The sequence below is a fragment of the Macrobrachium nipponense genome, chromosome 15 (assembly GCF_015104395.2).
Source record: "Macrobrachium nipponense isolate FS-2020 chromosome 15, ASM1510439v2, whole genome shotgun sequence".
Taxonomy (NCBI): domain Eukaryota; kingdom Metazoa; phylum Arthropoda; class Malacostraca; order Decapoda; family Palaemonidae; genus Macrobrachium; species Macrobrachium nipponense.
In genome coordinates this window covers 30,060,993-30,078,939 of record NC_087208.1, presented here as the reverse complement: position 1 = coordinate 30,078,939, position 17,947 = coordinate 30,060,993, and the positions used below count along the sequence as shown (strand labels likewise).

Here is a 17,947-nt window from a genome sequence, read left to right as displayed (position 1 = left end):
GAGGATGTGGAGTTAGGGGGGAGGGAGAATGCCGGGGGAGAAATTAGACAAGACAATATGGACGAGGATGGGAAGAGCATGAGTTGAAAGACACGGAATTAAACGAGAAGGAAAAAGTAGGAATAGTGACAGAAGGAGAACGAAAGGAATACTGAATAACAGCAGTCCATGAAGCCAAGGATGTGAAAAAGGACAAGCGCTTTACGTGGAAAAAGTAGAAGCCGAGAAATGGAATTCAACACCAGGATGGAAAAGTCGGGAAACCAAAAAGAAGTTAAGAGGGAAAAAGAACAGTAAGATGCAGAGAGAGAGAGAGAGAGAGACTGAAATGGTGTGGAGGAACCGGTACACACCGGAAAAAGACCAACGCCTTGGTAAGAAAAAGTAGAATGGGAAGAAAACGAGATTCTAAAAAGAATAAAGAGCCGGAGGAGGAGGAGGAGGAGGAGGAGGAGGAGGAAAGAACAGAGAAAAAAAATGAGAGATACCAGGAGGAGGAGGAGGAGGAGGAGGAGAGAATAGAGAAAAAAATGAAATGCCATGGGAGGAAAATAGACAGCACGGAAAGGAAGATAAATAAAGGACTAAAATAAAACTGAAGGATGAGCAAAAGAGATAGAAAAGAGAAAAGGCAAATTAAAGATGGAGCAGACGCCGACTAAGGAAAGATGAAGAGAAGGAGAGAATGACATAAGCATTATTAACTAACTCGTTTAGGGACCACGCAGTACACTAGAATGTACACCATGCTCCTTCCTTAACATTTGGGCTATAATTCCTTAAAATATTCCTCATGTTCGTTTAATGACATAATGACGGATATGTCCAGTTATTATGCATTTGTTATCTTTGAGAGAGAAATTATATGAGGCCAGCAGGGTCGAATCATTTGCATTGAAGGGCAAGAAATTCAATGGGGCCATGTTGCATTTTCAGTGGAATTAATCGTATATGAAATACAATCAATAATAATAAACATTGGCGTCAGTGTTTTAGAGAGAGAGAGAGAGAGAGAGAGAGAGAGAGAGAGAGGAGAGAGAGAGGAGAGAGAGAGAGAGAGAGAGAAAGTACACATATAAACGGAAATATCATTTATGCTCTGTGAATGGAAGTATTATCTATACATATAAATTGAAATACAATTTATATGAATACTTGAAGTATACAGATAAATGGAAATATAATGCATATGTAAGGCTACACTTGAACCATACATATAAATGAAAATATAATTCATATGTATACTTGAAGCATACATATAAATGGTAATATAATTTATATTAAGAGCCATGCCGCTCAGGTATGCTGCATTCTCCGAAAAACTGATACGAATGATACGAATTAATAAAAAAAAAAAAAAAAAAAAAAAAATAAGAGTACAATGGATGCCATTCAAGGGGAAAATTTCACGAGGATTTTGAAAACTGAGTCAACTTTCGCGCCAGTTCTTCGAATGCCTCATTAGCAAGTGTTTCCCTCATCTCCGCCTTTTGTTCCCGAAGGTAATTTGTCAGCCTTTCTCAAGAAACATTCACTTTTGCAGACAGGTACTTGTTTAGTCTTCCTTGGCGCGTGCTAACCTGTTTATTCGTGTGTTTTTTAACGCTTATAGTCAATGGCGTTGTGGGAAAAATTTTTCCACAAAAGACTTCAAAACACAAAGGGGAAATACTTTTCTTACCTCCGTGTACACCCACACACACACACACACACACACACACACACACACACACACACACACACACACATATATATATATATATATATATATATATATATATATATATATATATATATATATATATAACAGTGCACTCAATCCCGGAAGAAGATATGATCTTCCAGACTGATACAGGGAATATGGAATATTCCGACTGACGGTTCGTATATGAAGTGTTTAACGCTGTGGCAGTTTTCTGCGAAGGTGGTTCATCCACGATTCAGTAGACAAAGTATAAATGTCTTAGTGACCGTACTTTCTGGGTCCAGTTCTGTTAGGAGAAACAGCCTAATAGGAAACATACAGGCATGCAAACATAATAGCACACAGTGTGTGTCTGTGTGATTGATTGAGGGGCTTTCTAACCAAGCGAGCTAATGTCTTGCACCGTCTCAAATATTTCTTGGATATTGAGGGCTTTCCTTTCCTAAACCTCTTTCAAACCATCTAGCCAGCGTTTTCTTGCCCTTCCTCTCGCCCTCCATTCTCATACTTCAGAATTCTACACTTTTCAGCATCTTAGTCATTCTCTTCCTATGGCAGAATTATTTCGAAAAATATTCTGATCCTGTATTACGTTTAATCTTTTAACTAATCCTTTTACCTCTTCTTCTATGTATCTCCACATTTCTCAACTTTTCAAACCGTTCATATCAACAGTTCTACCTTTTTTTTCTTTTTATTCGTATTCACTCTAAACATTTCGCTGCAATGGAGAGCTGGTCCGGCAAGCACTTCATATATACCTAACAGTGGTTCCATAGACAAAAATCTCTCCCCAGTCTTTTGGAAAGTCCTTGCCATGATCATTGCATCATCTGCCCTGTAAAACACTTCTCTCGCCTTATCATACCATCATGCATTATATTTACTCGCAAACACCCATAAAAATCAATTTCCTCCATTCTTCATCTGTTCATATTAACATTCGTTGCTCTCTCTTCCTCGTTTCCATCTAACCTCATCACCCTACTCTTGCTCACAGTCTCTCGCTGATCTCAACACCTTCAGTCTTTCACTTGTTTCTGCATCTTCTCTTCATTTTCCCCCAACTTTCAATCATAAGTATCTTTACTTTCCCACACCAAAAATATGTTCAGATATATTCCAGTCACTACTCTTCCCGCCATCAACCAACTTCCTCTTTCACTTACGTTGCATTAAAAAATAATCTAACAAATTCGCCCTTTTCTCTTTGCAAAGTACACTTACAGCTACCTTTCTGTGCAAAGCCTTTCTTGTAAACAAGTCGCTTTCAAACACATTTCCCTAAAATTCTATGTTCACTATTGCTCACTACCACCTTTCCTACCAACGACGGATTCCTTTTTCTGTCCCCTACATTTACATCTAAGTCACCTAGCAAAATTACCTTTCATCAACCTTGAAATTAAACCCTCATAATGCATGTATGTATATATGTATGTATATATGCATGTATGTATAAAGCTGAACCATTAATAACACAATCCTCTTTCAACCTCCTTCCAGATTTCCATCCACAGTTGACGTTGTCATCCAGACCCTCATCTCTGAATCACTTTTTCTCCAGTTCCATTTTTGGCCTCCCATCTGGTTCTGACATCAGTACACGACGTTCGACAGATTTGCCTCCGTAAAAGAAATATTAGTTCTGTCACTACTAGGAGAAACGCCTCGGTCGAAGACTCCCACGATTTATCACTGAAAACTCTTATATTTATCAAACTGCGTTTTAAAAGAAAAATCTTGTACACATCACCGAAAATAAGAAACAAATAAGAAACAACTGGTGATGAATATAATAAATATTAAAAAATTATTTATATACGCAAATATGAATACATACACCGCACAAATATGGAATCAACGGTTATATTCATCACGACTTTTTATTTACACCTGTAAACAACCGTAACGATTTGGTGGCATCAGGCTACCTCTTCCCATCTTCCCAAATATACTGTTTTATTACCTCGATGTTGTGACGCCAGTTTTAGTGGCCATAAATCAATCAATGACTCAGTGTTAATCAGTGATCCTTGAATCAAAGGGTCAGTGACTGAATTAATCCTACTACTAGGCTCATCGTTTCACATCCAACGTGTTTTCCTTCCTCTTCTAACCTTTGTGGTTAAGTTGCTTCGGGTCTGGGCTAGGAACGGACATTAGTCATGGCTAAGCTCCTTCGGGTGCGGGCTAGAAACGGACATAAGTCGATCGTCCTGTCGTCATACTGGGCTGTTACATAAAAGCAATACATACGTACACACGACTGTTACTCCACTTGTTTTCAACACAGACAGAAAATTCCACAACTATTCCCGGCTGAAACTTCTGTTTACGCGTGTTTATGCAAAAGAGCTTTCGAACGGAATAAAGAATTGTTGTAAGCACGTAGCTCTTCGGCGTCCAGAATTCCGTGTATAAAATATTTTACCGCGTCTACCAGGGAATTTTCTTCCAAGTTTTTTGTTATAACTTTTTTTTTCTTTTTTATCTCCGACATCTTTCGCGGACCATAAGACACACATAGCCCCTTTAAAACGACAAGGGAAAACCCTTTTTTATTTCGCTTATCGAGTTTGCATAACCCTCTCGGAGGCCAGCAAAACTGTTGCCAAATTTTGAAATGTGGTTTACCCTCCTTTATAGCCTCTACCACAAAGACTGATTCCATAACAAAAAGAACGAAAATATGGCCACATGAAATTCTGTTTCAATGACTAAACCTCTCGATATCTGTGAGAAAGGAAGAAAGCACAAAAGCTGGCTTAAAATCCAACACTATATATGCAACACAATAAAATAAAGCTTAAAAAGTGGCTTTCAATTTGACACGAAGTGAAATTGCGTTCTGAATGAAGCAGAGCTAAACTCGAAGCATTAAACGGAAAAACTCTGAATAATCTCGCTGCAGATTTCCTCCGGTTTAGGAAATTTATTTGAAAATGTTTAACGTTGGGGATCTTTCACCGTGGTGTTACTGAAAAAAAAAGGACGTCATAAAGAAACAATCTTTATAGTATATCGCAGTACTCTTTCGTTTTACATTATTTTTCAATTACAGTTACCCGAAGAAGCAGCATTAGCAAATAAGAAAAAAAATTATAAAACATAAACCGACTTGCTTGTGAAATCTAATGGGCTGTGACAGACCTATCAAATTCAAATACATAAATATACATCAAACAAGGACCTCATACGATACTGTTAAGTCTGATAATAGACTATTTTCTTTATAATCAGATTTTCGTAATTTTCACTTTGTTTCGAATGGATTTCACAGTATGAAGGGTCTGAGCTTGATCCCGGCTCAGGTCAATGGATATTCATCTGTGTGTGATAAGGTAGGGATGGGATATCAGCAGACACTGTCCGGTTCTCCCTGTCCCAGTCTGGGAACTGACTAAAATGAGAAGTAAGTATTTCTTCGGCATCGTGAATGGTAGCAGTAATGGATATGGGACCGAGGAGGGAGCTAAAAGGCGTGGCTTGTGACGTCATGGATCAGCTCCACGCACTTTGATTGGTCCTAATTTTCCCCATCCCTATACTATTCCAGACTTGGAAAATATGCGTCTGACAATCGAGAACTTTCCGGGAGGGCCACACGAATGACAAGTGGGTAAAACTGTTAGAGGTAAAATCCTCAGTACCGACTAAATAAATGATAGATGATTTGATTTGATTATAGAATTCAGGCTAAAGGCCAAGCACTAGGATATACGAGGTCATTCAGCGCTGAAACGGAAATTGACGAAGCAGTTGCACTATGAATCAACTGTTAGAAGAGGGTGGATAGCAAGGTGGAAGAAAGATACGAACGGAGGTGCAGTAAAAGGAACAAAAGTGGTTGCAGCTAGGGGCCGAAGGTACGCTGCAAAGAACCTTAAGTAACACCTACAATGCACCGCATGAGGTGCACTGACGGCACTACCTGCCTACGAGGAAATAAATGATAGTAAAAAGCCGAGCAATAAAAATATATATCCTGAAAAAACATAACATTAAACGTGAATTTTAAAAAACCCAATTGAAATAAAAAGAAAATTTCAGTTAAAAGGGGAAAAATTTCGAGTGAAGAAATTTCCAGGGACAAAAAAAATAATAAAAAATAAAAAGCCTTTCAAATTAATGTAGAATACTCCTGGCGAGTATACAAGACTCCTGATTAATCCGGAAAATCCCAGACGAATAAAAGGGAAAAATAAAATCCTGGGTCATAAGAGGTCACAAACAGGCGGAGACTGAGGAATGTTCTTCGAATTTCATCATATCTCTTGTTTACCTCCGCCGCAGGTTTGGCTTTTCACATAACGGCGTTGACTTAAGGTTCCCTGCCTTCTAGGAATGTCGTCTTGGGAACACAAGACGCTTCCGAGAGAGAGAGAGAGAGAGAGAGAGAGAGAAGAGAGAGAGAGAGAGAGAGAGAGACTAATATACAGTAATATTTGAGAGATGAGAATTCGTCATCAGTGGGAAGAGAAGAAAGGTTTATTGGTGGTTAATGAGAGAGAGAGAGAGAGAGAGAGAGAGAGAGAGAGAGGACTTAATATAACGGTTTAATATTGGAGAGATGAGAATTCGTCATCAGTGGGAAGAGAAGAAAGGTTTAATGGTGGTTAATGAGACAGAGAGAGAGGGAAAGAGAAACAAGTATTAGAAACTTGTAAAGCTGTAAATTAATGTTTAAGAAACGAGAATTGCACAGATTCTTGAGAAAGAAAGAGGGAGGGGGGGGGGGGGGGGGTGAATTAGTTCCGTGATTCATCATCAGTGGGGAGAAAAAGATGGTTTAATGATTCATATGAGAGAGAGAGAGAGAGAGAGAGAGAGAGAGAGAGAGAGAGAGAGAGAGAGAGAGAGAGATATGCTGTTTGGTGGTATCTACCAACGAAATTGATTTGCATTACACCAAACCATAGGAACAAATCTGTTAATCGAAAAATAAATTTTTAAAATGAACAAAAAATATAAGAATATAAGTCATTATTATAATTATCATTATTATTATTATTCAGACGATGAATCCTATTCATATGAAACAAGGCCACAGGGGCCACTGACTTGGAATTCAACCCTCATATGACAGTCTTTCTAAAACACATCTAGATGAAGGTAATATATGTTTACAACTATGATAATTACACCATAAACTCTTCACGAACATGAAAAAATCTGTAGTAGCAATAGTACTGGTCGTGTAGTGACAGGTAATAAATGAGGAATCTACTTTTCCTGTTGTTGGCTACATTGTCTTTCTTGATTCATCTGGGCATTTTTAGACGAATTCTACCGTAAAATAGGAATTAAAGAAAAAAAGAAGTGGGAAAAATGCTGAAATGAACGAGTGCGAGGGGGATGACCAAGCAGCTAGGGCCAGTTCACATAGTTATGATAAGCATCTACAGAGGTCAGCGAACAATCATAAGAAGAATATAACTTGGACCTATTAAAAAAAATTACAGTAACATTCATATTTACCACATGGGTGACCAACCTTGAGGAAATGGGATGTGTGTACATATAATACATGTATATAAATATATATATGCGCGTATACATACATTCATACAAAAATATATGTATATATATATGTGTGTGTGTGTGTGTGTGTGTGTGTGTGTAATGTTACGCAAATCTGAAAACACCATTATTGCCGAATAATACGTAATGTATTAGTAAAAAAAAACTGACATGCTGACACGACAAAGCATATTCAGCAACAAAGAAACCGATAAATCAATAAACAAGTCAATGCAATAAACTATATAGCATAATAAAAGCAATAAGCTGCAGGGAAGGCGATGTTTAAGGCAACGAAGATACCTCGTCTATGCCAACATGTGCTTTAATCTTCATTCCTTTCCGCTCCTGACATAATCATTATTAACGAGCATCAAAGAAATTGTGAGGGCGTCTCTCTCGTCTCTATGCAGGAAGGAAATAGCTCATTTTTGGGATAAGGAATGTCCGTCACTATTATTATTATTATTATTATTATTGAAAAATTGATTATTATATTATTATTATTATTATTATTATTATTATTATTATTATTATTATTATTATTATTACGCACGCACAAGCTTTCCACTAAAAGAAAAATCGCTGCATCGGATATTAATCACTGCGATTAAGTTCTTGTAATCCTCAGTCAACGTATTCTTGTTGACAAATTGTTTGGAACGATACAACCTGATTCAGAGCAGTCTATCTCCCACTTTCAACGTGACTGTACCACATGTAAATGCATATAAATGCACGAGAGAGAGAGAGAGAGAGAGAGAGAGAGAGAGAGAGAGAGAAGAGAGAGAGAGAGAGAAACTCCAAATCTCAACATATAAGAATTTCCATTTCAAAAGCATACGAGCATGTCACGCCATTCTGAGAGAGAGAGAGAGAGAGAGAGAGAGAGAGAGAGAGAGAGAGAGAGAGAGAGAGTCTTGCTTTTAAGTGGATTAACAGTGCATCGGTTTTACTCTTCTCTTCAATTAGAGAGATTCGGTTGGAGCTTTGTGAAAATCCCTCTTTAGAATTTCCAAATAAAATCCGCCCAAATATCAAGACTGTTTGTCTGTCTGTCTGTCGTCCTTTTGTGCTTTTATTTTCATGCAAAAGTGACGCTAATTATAACGAGAGTGATATAGCAAAATCATCTGTTATACATTTCTCAATAAGACCTCCGTAACGATATTGTCAAACTTTTCTGAAAAGCCAGGAAAAAATATAAAAACTCATCGCTTCCATTGCTCGAAATATTCACGAAATGATGATAATGATCAAGAATTGTAGTCACTCTTCAGAAGGGAGTAGAAATTTTATGACATAGATTAATAGAATTTCAAAATAGGATAGGAACTTAATCGTTGCAATGTTTAAATAATTTTAGTAACTTCACGAGATAAATTCATACAAGCTAAAAAAGAACTCATAAAAGTCAGTGATGAGTTACGAGAGAGTAAATGAATATTCGAAGGTAGAGGTTTTACAAATCTATCTCATGTAACATTTCAAATTTCTTCTCAAGAATTATTACACGTTACGTATGTGTACAATTCTTCGTCATTATCATCATTTTGTAAAGATTTCATATCATATCGCTGTTTAGGTTTAAATTTAAAATATATAGAAGATGATTTATTTATAAACCTGTCATCAAAACGCTTGTAACTTAGTTTTGTGAAAGACAACAGAGGGACGAACAGTCTTGATATTTAGGAGGTTAATATATATAATATATATATATATAATATATATAATATAAATATATATATATATAGATATTAATGAATGTGTATTAATGCCCCCGACAACATATTAATATAAAGATATAAAGTATATCTATATAATATAATAAATATATTAGATATTATATATATATATATATTATAATATATTATATATAATATATATATATATAATAGATATATATATTATTATATATAATATATATAATTATATATAATAATGTTTGCTATTATGCCCACACATAATAATATTCATAAATATAAATATATAAATAGAAATAATATATATAATATATATAATATATAATATTAATATTATATATAATATCTATATATATCTATATAGCGAGAGAGAGAGAAGGAGAGAGAGAGAGAAGACAGAGATGAGAGAGAGAGAGAGAGAGCTTCCACATTAACTGTTCCATAAACCGTCAGGGAAGTCTCCAAACAGCAAAGCGTGACCACACTATATACTATACGTGTACACCGTCTTTAACACATTCATCTAGTAAACACTCTCCCGCTTCCAGAATATTCAGCTCCACACTTTCCAATACCTCTTTCATACAGTCTATCTAAGTCTTTCTCCTCCCATCCAACTTAGCATTTCTGAACTAAACGCTCTTTTCACCAAGCTACCGTCATGCATTCTTTCCAATTGACTGGACCATCTTGCAACACTAACCGAAGCTATGTAACGTTTTCAGTGACTTAATAAATTAATTATTTCCACATTTTTTTTACCCTGCCGTTCATATTACGCTGCATAATCTATAAACCCAATTTATCTCATATGTAGTATATGAATATTTATCACATCACCGTGATTCATATACATGCATTAAGCTATAAATGTCCTTTTATTTCCAAATGGCTCTACCTTGGAATTAATATATTTTCATATATGTTAACCGAAGTGGAATTTCATATATACATACATATATGCGGGAACTTTCTATTTACTTTTTTTCTCCCTACAGGAAACCTCCTCTCACAGCTTCTTCCCGAATCCTCGCGAGTAATCAAATCTTGGAAACTTCTACGACATTTCCTAGAATTAATTCGGAATCCGAGCGTTCTCCACCTAATGCAGATATGCAAGAACACAAGCATTATTCATGTCCTCCGCTTATTCTCTATTCTCATTGACAACAAAGCGAAACTCTTCAGACTTTAATTTATATTCAGCCGAGGGGAAAAATCATTATTTCCTTTCCTTATCCTTTCTTTCCTTTGAAGGAAAAATGGAAGGAAAAAACGAAACCCCTCCAGGATGAAAAGATACATTTTTTATTCTCCGCCTCCTTTCTTTGGACGCGTAAATTATCAATTCATGTTCTATTTCCTGGTAATTTGAGCTCCTGCAGAACATAGAAACTGGAAAGGGGTAAGGAAATATACCAGCCAACAGCATCAAAATTGCCATAAACTACTAAAAATACAATCTAAAAATTTCTTACGCTCGACACCCACAGAACTGTATTTACAACAACATGCAAGTAGGGAGAAGGAGAGGAGAGAGAGAAGAGAGACGAGCATGCAGAGAGAAGAGAGAGAGAGAGAGAGAGAGAGGAGAGAGAGAGAGAGAGAGAGAGGAGAGAGAGAATTTTGCAAGCCTCGATTGAGGAGCAATCTAAAATGAGAAAAGTTATCTAAGAGGCGAATGCCCTCTTCTAGATGCAGTCAAGGGGCACATGAGAAATTTATTTACTAAGATTTGGCCTTAAAAAAGGAATTAAGAGCCTGACGAAACGAGGTTCTAATGAACAAACATACAAGCAATCACGCAGAGGAGAGAGAGAGAGAGAGAGAGAGAGAGAGAGAGAGAGAGAGAGAGAGAGAGATTGTACCTGGTTGAGACGTTAAATTAATTCCAGTACATAAAAGCATTTTAAAACTTGTATTCACAAACTCAGACGCAAACGTGTGCATATAAATGTATGTATGCATGCATACACACACACATATATATACATGTTTTATTTTGCAGAAGATCGTACACTATGAATATTTAACTAATGAACAATAACACCAAAGTAATAACATCATATACAACGGCTTATCTTTTTACAGCCTAACAAGAGAGAGAGAGAAAAAAAACATAAATATTATGGCTTCATAAACTTGATATTATGAACATAAAATATACATGTATATATTTACGTACTTAATAAACTGGAAGGCTATATTAACCCGTGTGCTGACTTAGGAAGAGCAATCCTACCTTAAGCCCATGATTATTATGAGAGAGGTTCGAGAGCTCTGAGAATAATGCGGCATGTAACATATGCACAGAATACAATACCTCCTCTCAGCGTGCATATTACGAACCTTCATACGGGAATACGCCATTGATAGATATTAACTACCGACAGAATTGAAGATAGGGCAGTGTGGATTGCATCTAAACGGTAATTCGCCCTTTCGCGAAACAAAGAAATGCATACAACTATAGAACACGTTATGAAGTAACGACATTTTTTTTTAATTAGCCGAAAGATAAAAAATACACGTTAAACAGTATCCGTCTGATGTGGAAAGTAATTTGTTGAGAACGACTACTTTTTTTTTACGATGACAACACTGAGATTGCTGTAAACATGGGTCTGCGAGAAGGGTGCATTCCCTCCAAAGTTGCTTTACATTTTTATAGATGAGGTAAGAGAGAGACTTAGAAAATGGCCGTTAAGAGGGTTGAAAGCATTGGTTAAAAAAGCAAGATGACAGAGATTATTATTAATAAAATCAGATTAAGAGGGTGAAAGAATGACCGGCTAGTGGAGGAATTAATACCACTATGAGTGGTTGAAGAATAGAGGTCTCGTATTCATACCGGTCTCACTGAAGGCACTGTTAAGCCGAGTCCGTATTAAGGAAATGGTGATTGGGAATCGAATGATAATTTCAAAGAAAATGTTAAAACATGGATTTGTGCAAAGAGTAAAGTAAGAACAAACTGGAACATACGAAGTTCCGGTACTAGTGGACTCGAACATCCAGAATGAACGATGTTTCACGGAAGATAGGGGTGAGGGACGGAATGTGTGGTGGTGGAGGGGGTAGTTGGGGGGGGTGGGGGGGGGGGCGGAGGTTGAGGAGCTGCTGCTGCTGCTGATGATGATGATGATGTGCTTTCAGGAAATGCAGCAGCTGGTATTGAGGTCTTTTGCGCTTGGAGTTCATCTCCTTGATTAATATGAATATGTTATGTGGTAGGTATTGTGTGCGCGAGTGCACATTCTTTTCATACGTATAAATTACACATATTACTTCCATGTAACGCAAATATGGAAGTATATTCTTGACGTATGAAACTGGTGTGAGTGATGTATAGGAAAGAGATCTTTCCACATTGCAAAGAATCAAAACAGGACGAACTGAAACTTCGGACAAACAACTTACAACTTCGGACAAACAACTTACAAAAGTATGAAATCAAGAATCCCATCCACTAATCACTGAAAAGGAGGGGGGGGGGGAAGGCTGGAAGGGGTGGGAGACCATATTATACACACCCCTTTCCTAATGGATTCTCCTGCCACCACCCCCCACCCCCCAACACCCTACCAGGTTTTCCACCCCTCCCCCGTCCCAACCACCCAGGGAGAACTCCCTTTATATGCGCGGGAGGATCGCCAATTTGTTTTCCTCGGGGCGAAATTTCTCATCGCGATTCATAATAGCAATATAAATTGCAGGCGTAAGGTACAAAGCCTAGAGGGAAATCAACCCGGACGGCCATTTTTTTTCCCTCTCTCTCTCTCTCTCTCTCTCTCTCTCTCTCTCTCCTAATTCCATGCACCTGTTATGACGTTAATTTACTTTTTATTATATCTATATAAAATAATATCTTATTTTATTCTATCACCATTTCTATTTGCTTTCCTATGCATGGCCGAGTATGAATATTTTACAATCCGCTTGATCATTATTAATCCCATTCACACCAAGTTTATCCTAGTTTTGTATTATACATCATTTTCATCTAGCCCTATTCCTAACGGGCAGAATCACGTCGCTGCTCTAATTTTGTCTGGTTCAGCGCATATTTTTACTTTTTCAACATCATTATTTTCGAATATTTATTTTTTGTAACAAAGTGAGGGCTATGGGAAACGTTCCGTAATGGACAGAGAGAGAGAGAGAGAGAGAGAGAGAGAGAGAGAGAGAGAGAGAGAGAGAGATTGGTCCGGTGGGGAGAGGAGGTAGGAAGGTTAATTTCGAGAATAATTTCAAAGTGATATTGGCGATGTTTTGCGGTTGAAGGCAATAAAGGTTTATTCAATAAACGAGGAAATTGCTTGTTCATGTGTGGAATGCATGTTCTGTGTCTGTTATCATTTTTATTTTTTCATATGACGTGAATATATCGGATAATTCCGCAAGATATACACATACAGAGGTCGGATCCGGGGACTCCGTTTGGGAATGCTGCAGTCAAATTAATTATCTAGACTTTTAAAGGAAATTCTAATTGCGCTTTTGGGCATTACTCGCAATAGCATCGAGTAAATAATTCATTTAAAATTCATGGATAAACAGGCTATTTAATTACGGGAGCGTATATACCTGCTATTTCAAGTGAGCTGCTTTGAATCTATTCTTTGCATCCCACCTGTCCTTATGTATTATAATATATATATAGATATTATATAATATATTAATATATATAATATATAATATATATATATAATAATTATAATATATGGTATTATTAATATATATATATATATATATATATAGATATATATATATGTAATGTAATGTATAGATATATATAATATATATATATGTATATATTATATATATATATATAATATATATAATATAATATATGTATAGGTATGTGTAATATATAATATATATATATATATATTATATAAATATATAATATATGATATATATATATATATCTATATATATATATATATTATATATATAATATATATATATGTATTTATATATATATATATATATATTATATAGTATATACCTATATACATACCAGCTTCTCAACAGGTATTTCAGGATGAGATAGTTAAGCTAACCCAATTTTTTTTTTCACTCTGGTTGCGACCATCAAAGTCACCCTAACCACCACCTACTAAAATCACTGCTTAACGAAGAATGACCGCAATGTTTCTCTTAAGAAAAAAAAACACCCAACTGCCTACTCATCTTTTATTCTTTACATACTCAATGAGTTCACCAATATTATTCTTCTAAGTAGAAAAAAAAGGAACCCCTACTGATAAGAAATGAATGATCAATGAGGACAATAAGGTCTCGCAGTCGTAGAGAACAGGTTATGAACAGGTCGTTAAAAAGGTCACGCAATTGCACAAGGGTATACGAAACCAAGTCAGGGTCATGAGCAATTTCCAGTGGCACGGAAGATCATGTCGGTAAAGTCACGACCGTCCTTGTCGGAAAGGAAATCAATATTATTGTGTAACGCTATTAATATTTGGGTCATTTGTGCGTGGGTCTGTGTGATTGCGTGTCTGTGCATATGCGTGAGCCCGTGTGATTGTATGTTTGTGTGTGCGTGAGTCTGTGTGGTTGTATGTTTGAGTGTGAGTGAGTCTATATGATTCCATGTTTGTGTGCGTGAGCCTGTGGCTGTGTTTGCGTGTGCGTGAGCCCGTGTGGTTGCATGATTTGTGTGTGTGAGAGAGAGAGAGAGAGAGAGAGAGAGAGAGAGAGAGAGAGAGAGAGAGAGATATGAAGGCAAGTTTTAACACAGAGAAACAGCAGCAAAGAAAATAATCTTCCCTGGAACGACGCAAATACACGAACCGTTCTTTTGAAACTGGAGTCGCGATATCATGGCATTTTTCTCTCACTGTTTAGTTTCTGAACAGAAAACAAGATACTCCGCCGTTGTTTCGTCATCTAAATGTTTGCTTGAGGTAAGTTCGAGAGAAGAAGTTTGCTGTTTATGAAAGTAGGGAGAATGTGAAGCGAAAACATGATATATTTCGTTTCAGTGTTGCTTCAGTGCTCGTAAAGTAGAGTTTACATTCTGGTCTAATAATAATAATAATAATAATAATAATAATAATAATAATAATAATAATAATAATAATAACACTAGGCATGATCCCAAGATCCCTGAAAAGGAATCTGGAAAAACTAGAGGCTAAAGTAGCTCCAGGACTCATGCAGAAGAGTGTGCTCCTAGAAACAGCGCACATAGTAAGAAAAGTGATGGACACCTAAGGAGGCAAGAATCCCACACTATAAACACCATTCAGTCGAATTGGAGGACTGTGATAGACCATAATAATAATAATAATAATAATAATAATAATAATAATAATAATAATAATGCAAATGCCGGGCATTCGCTTGCTATGTGGTGTATGGTTTCATTTTTCGTATTGCATTTCCTACATATGGGAGAGATGTTATTTCCGTCTATCGTTCTTTGAACATATCTGGTTCTTAGGGCCTGATCTTGTGCCGCTATTATCATTCCTTCAGTTTTCTTCTTTAGCTCTCCCCTCTGTAGCCATTGCCATGTGTCATCGCTGGCTAGTTCTTTAGTCTGTCTCATGTATTGTCCGTGCATTGGTTTGTTGTGCCAGTCCTCTGTTCTGCTTGTCATTCTCCTGTCTCTGTATATTTCTGGGTCTTCGTCTACTTTTATTAGTCCTTCTTCCCATGCACTCTTGAGCCACTCGTCTTCACTGGTTTTCAGATATTGCCCCAGTGCTCTGTTCTCGATGTTGACGCAGTCCTCTATACTTAGTAGTCCTCTCCCTCCTTCCTCTCGTGTTATGTATAGTCTGTCCGTATTTGCTCTTGGGTGTAGGGGTTTGTGTATTGTCATATGTTTCCTGGTTTTCTGATCTATGCTGCGGATTCTGCCTTCGTCCATTCCACTATTCCTGCGCTGTATCTGATTAATGGTACTGCCCATGTGTTTATGGCTTTTATCATATTTCCGACGTTGAGTTTTGACTTGAGTATCGCCTTGAGTCTCTGCATATATTCTTTCCTGATCGTGTCCTTCATCTCTTGGTGTTTTATGCACTGAATCATGCAAGAGACGCATGATTCAGTGGCAAAACCCTCCACTGGAGCCTGTGCAAGAAACATCAGGTACCTTGCAGTAATAAGTGGTACGAGCACCAACCTGAGGGAGTGATAGAAAACGATCAGGCAAAGATCCTCTGGGACTATGGTATCAGAACAGATAGGGTGATACCTTCAAATAGACCAGACGTGACGTTGATTGACAAAGTCAAGAAGAAAGTATCACTCACTGATGTCACAATACCATGAGACACCAGAGTTGAAGAGAAAGAGAGGGAAAAAATGGATAAGTATCAAGATCTGAAAATAGAAATAAGAAGGATATGGGATATGCCAGTGGAAATTGTACCCATAATCATAGGAGCACTATGCACGATCCCAAGATCCCTGAAAAGAAATCTAGAAAAACTAGAGGCTGAAGTAGCTCCAGGACTCATGCAGAAGAGTGTGATCCTAGAAACGGCGCACATAGTAAGAAAAGTGATGGACTCCTAAGGAGGCAGGATGCAACCCGGAACCCCACACTATAAATACCGCTTAATCGAATTGGAGGACTGTTATAGAGCAAAAAAAATAAATAAATAAATAAAAATAAAATAAAATAAAATAATGCAAAAATATTTCACAAAACGCCATTTTAATTTGGTATCAAACTACAGACACAATGTTGGAACGTTATCTATAAAGTAATCACGATAATAATAAAATACAACAATAGCAATAATCATTTGTTATAACAACCGAAAAGTTCGTTTATTTGCTAATAAATGCGCTGAAAATTGCACGCAAGAATGTGTGCAACGATATAATAAACATCGTTTGCTTTGTGTGACTGCGCGTCTGAATAATAATACTCATTTCACGAGTGCAATGATGAATGACTTAAGTTAATGACATTCTAAGAGAAAATACTGCTGAGCGTGTGTGTGTGTGTGTATGTGTGTGTTTGTGTTCTTTTGTGCGCGCGCGGGTGCGTACATTTGTAAGTAACATATCTCAGCGTGCAAGAGTAGTTGTCCGTGAGCGTGCATGTTCGTGCGTACAGGTGTTTCACCCGGAACCCACAATCAGACACAAATGGAATGCGTTCAGTTCCACCAAACGGGAAACCAGGAGCAATATATCCTTCCCCTATCAGCTGTGTGTGTGTGTGCACACAGCGGTGACCTTGGATCACCTCTCTCTCTCTCTCTCTCTCTCTCTCTCCAATCCGGCAATTGGAAGCGAATGACGAGTGTGATGCCCCGGGACCTTTGATGGCTGCTGTACGGCAACAGCGAATGATGATGGCTGGAAACAAATGCCGTTGGCCGGCCGTCTCCCCGAGTCACAGTTTTCATACGTTTCCGGATACAGTGGTGCTCCCAGTCCGTGTCAATACAAATGTTTCAATTACAATATGCACCCGCGCCATTACGTACGCCGTTTTAACCCTCCCGTTTGCCTGCATGCGAGGTTAGTGGAATCAAGTTAAGCTGACACAGGCCGTGGGTTGACATAACAGCTGCGCTGGTATGAGGACAAATGAGGAGGGCGAACGCTTTGATTTCCTGTAGTATTATCGACGGCGAGTCTCTGACGAAATTTATTCAGTGCATTTCTACGGCAGTTATCTATTTCCAAATTGGTCACCGAATGGTATAAGGCGTCGCCTCGAACCTTTATTGGCAAAAACCATACAGCTTTGAATGCTAATAATTTCTGCACTATAAACAATAGTATTTAATGATATCAGTTACGGACAAAATACAATTAAAGGTATATCGTCATACACACAACACACACACACACACATAAACACAGAGAGAGAGAGAGAGAGAGAGAGAGAGAGAGAGAGAGAGAGAGAGAGAGAGAGAGAGAGAAATATCATAAGTAACAAAAAAAAGAGAAATATCATAAGTAACAAAAATGTGGGAAACCCAAAGAATGTTTTTTAATTATAATCCTATAAACA

The 17,947-nt window shown here is 37.3% G+C and overlaps 1 protein-coding gene across 1 annotated transcript in view; it reads right to left on the bottom strand.

Annotated features, from left to right (window-relative positions):
- The window catches only part of LOC135226644 (cell adhesion molecule Dscam2-like), a 643,310-nt gene that overhangs the window by 490,411 nt on the left and 134,952 nt on the right, over positions 1–17,947 (bottom strand).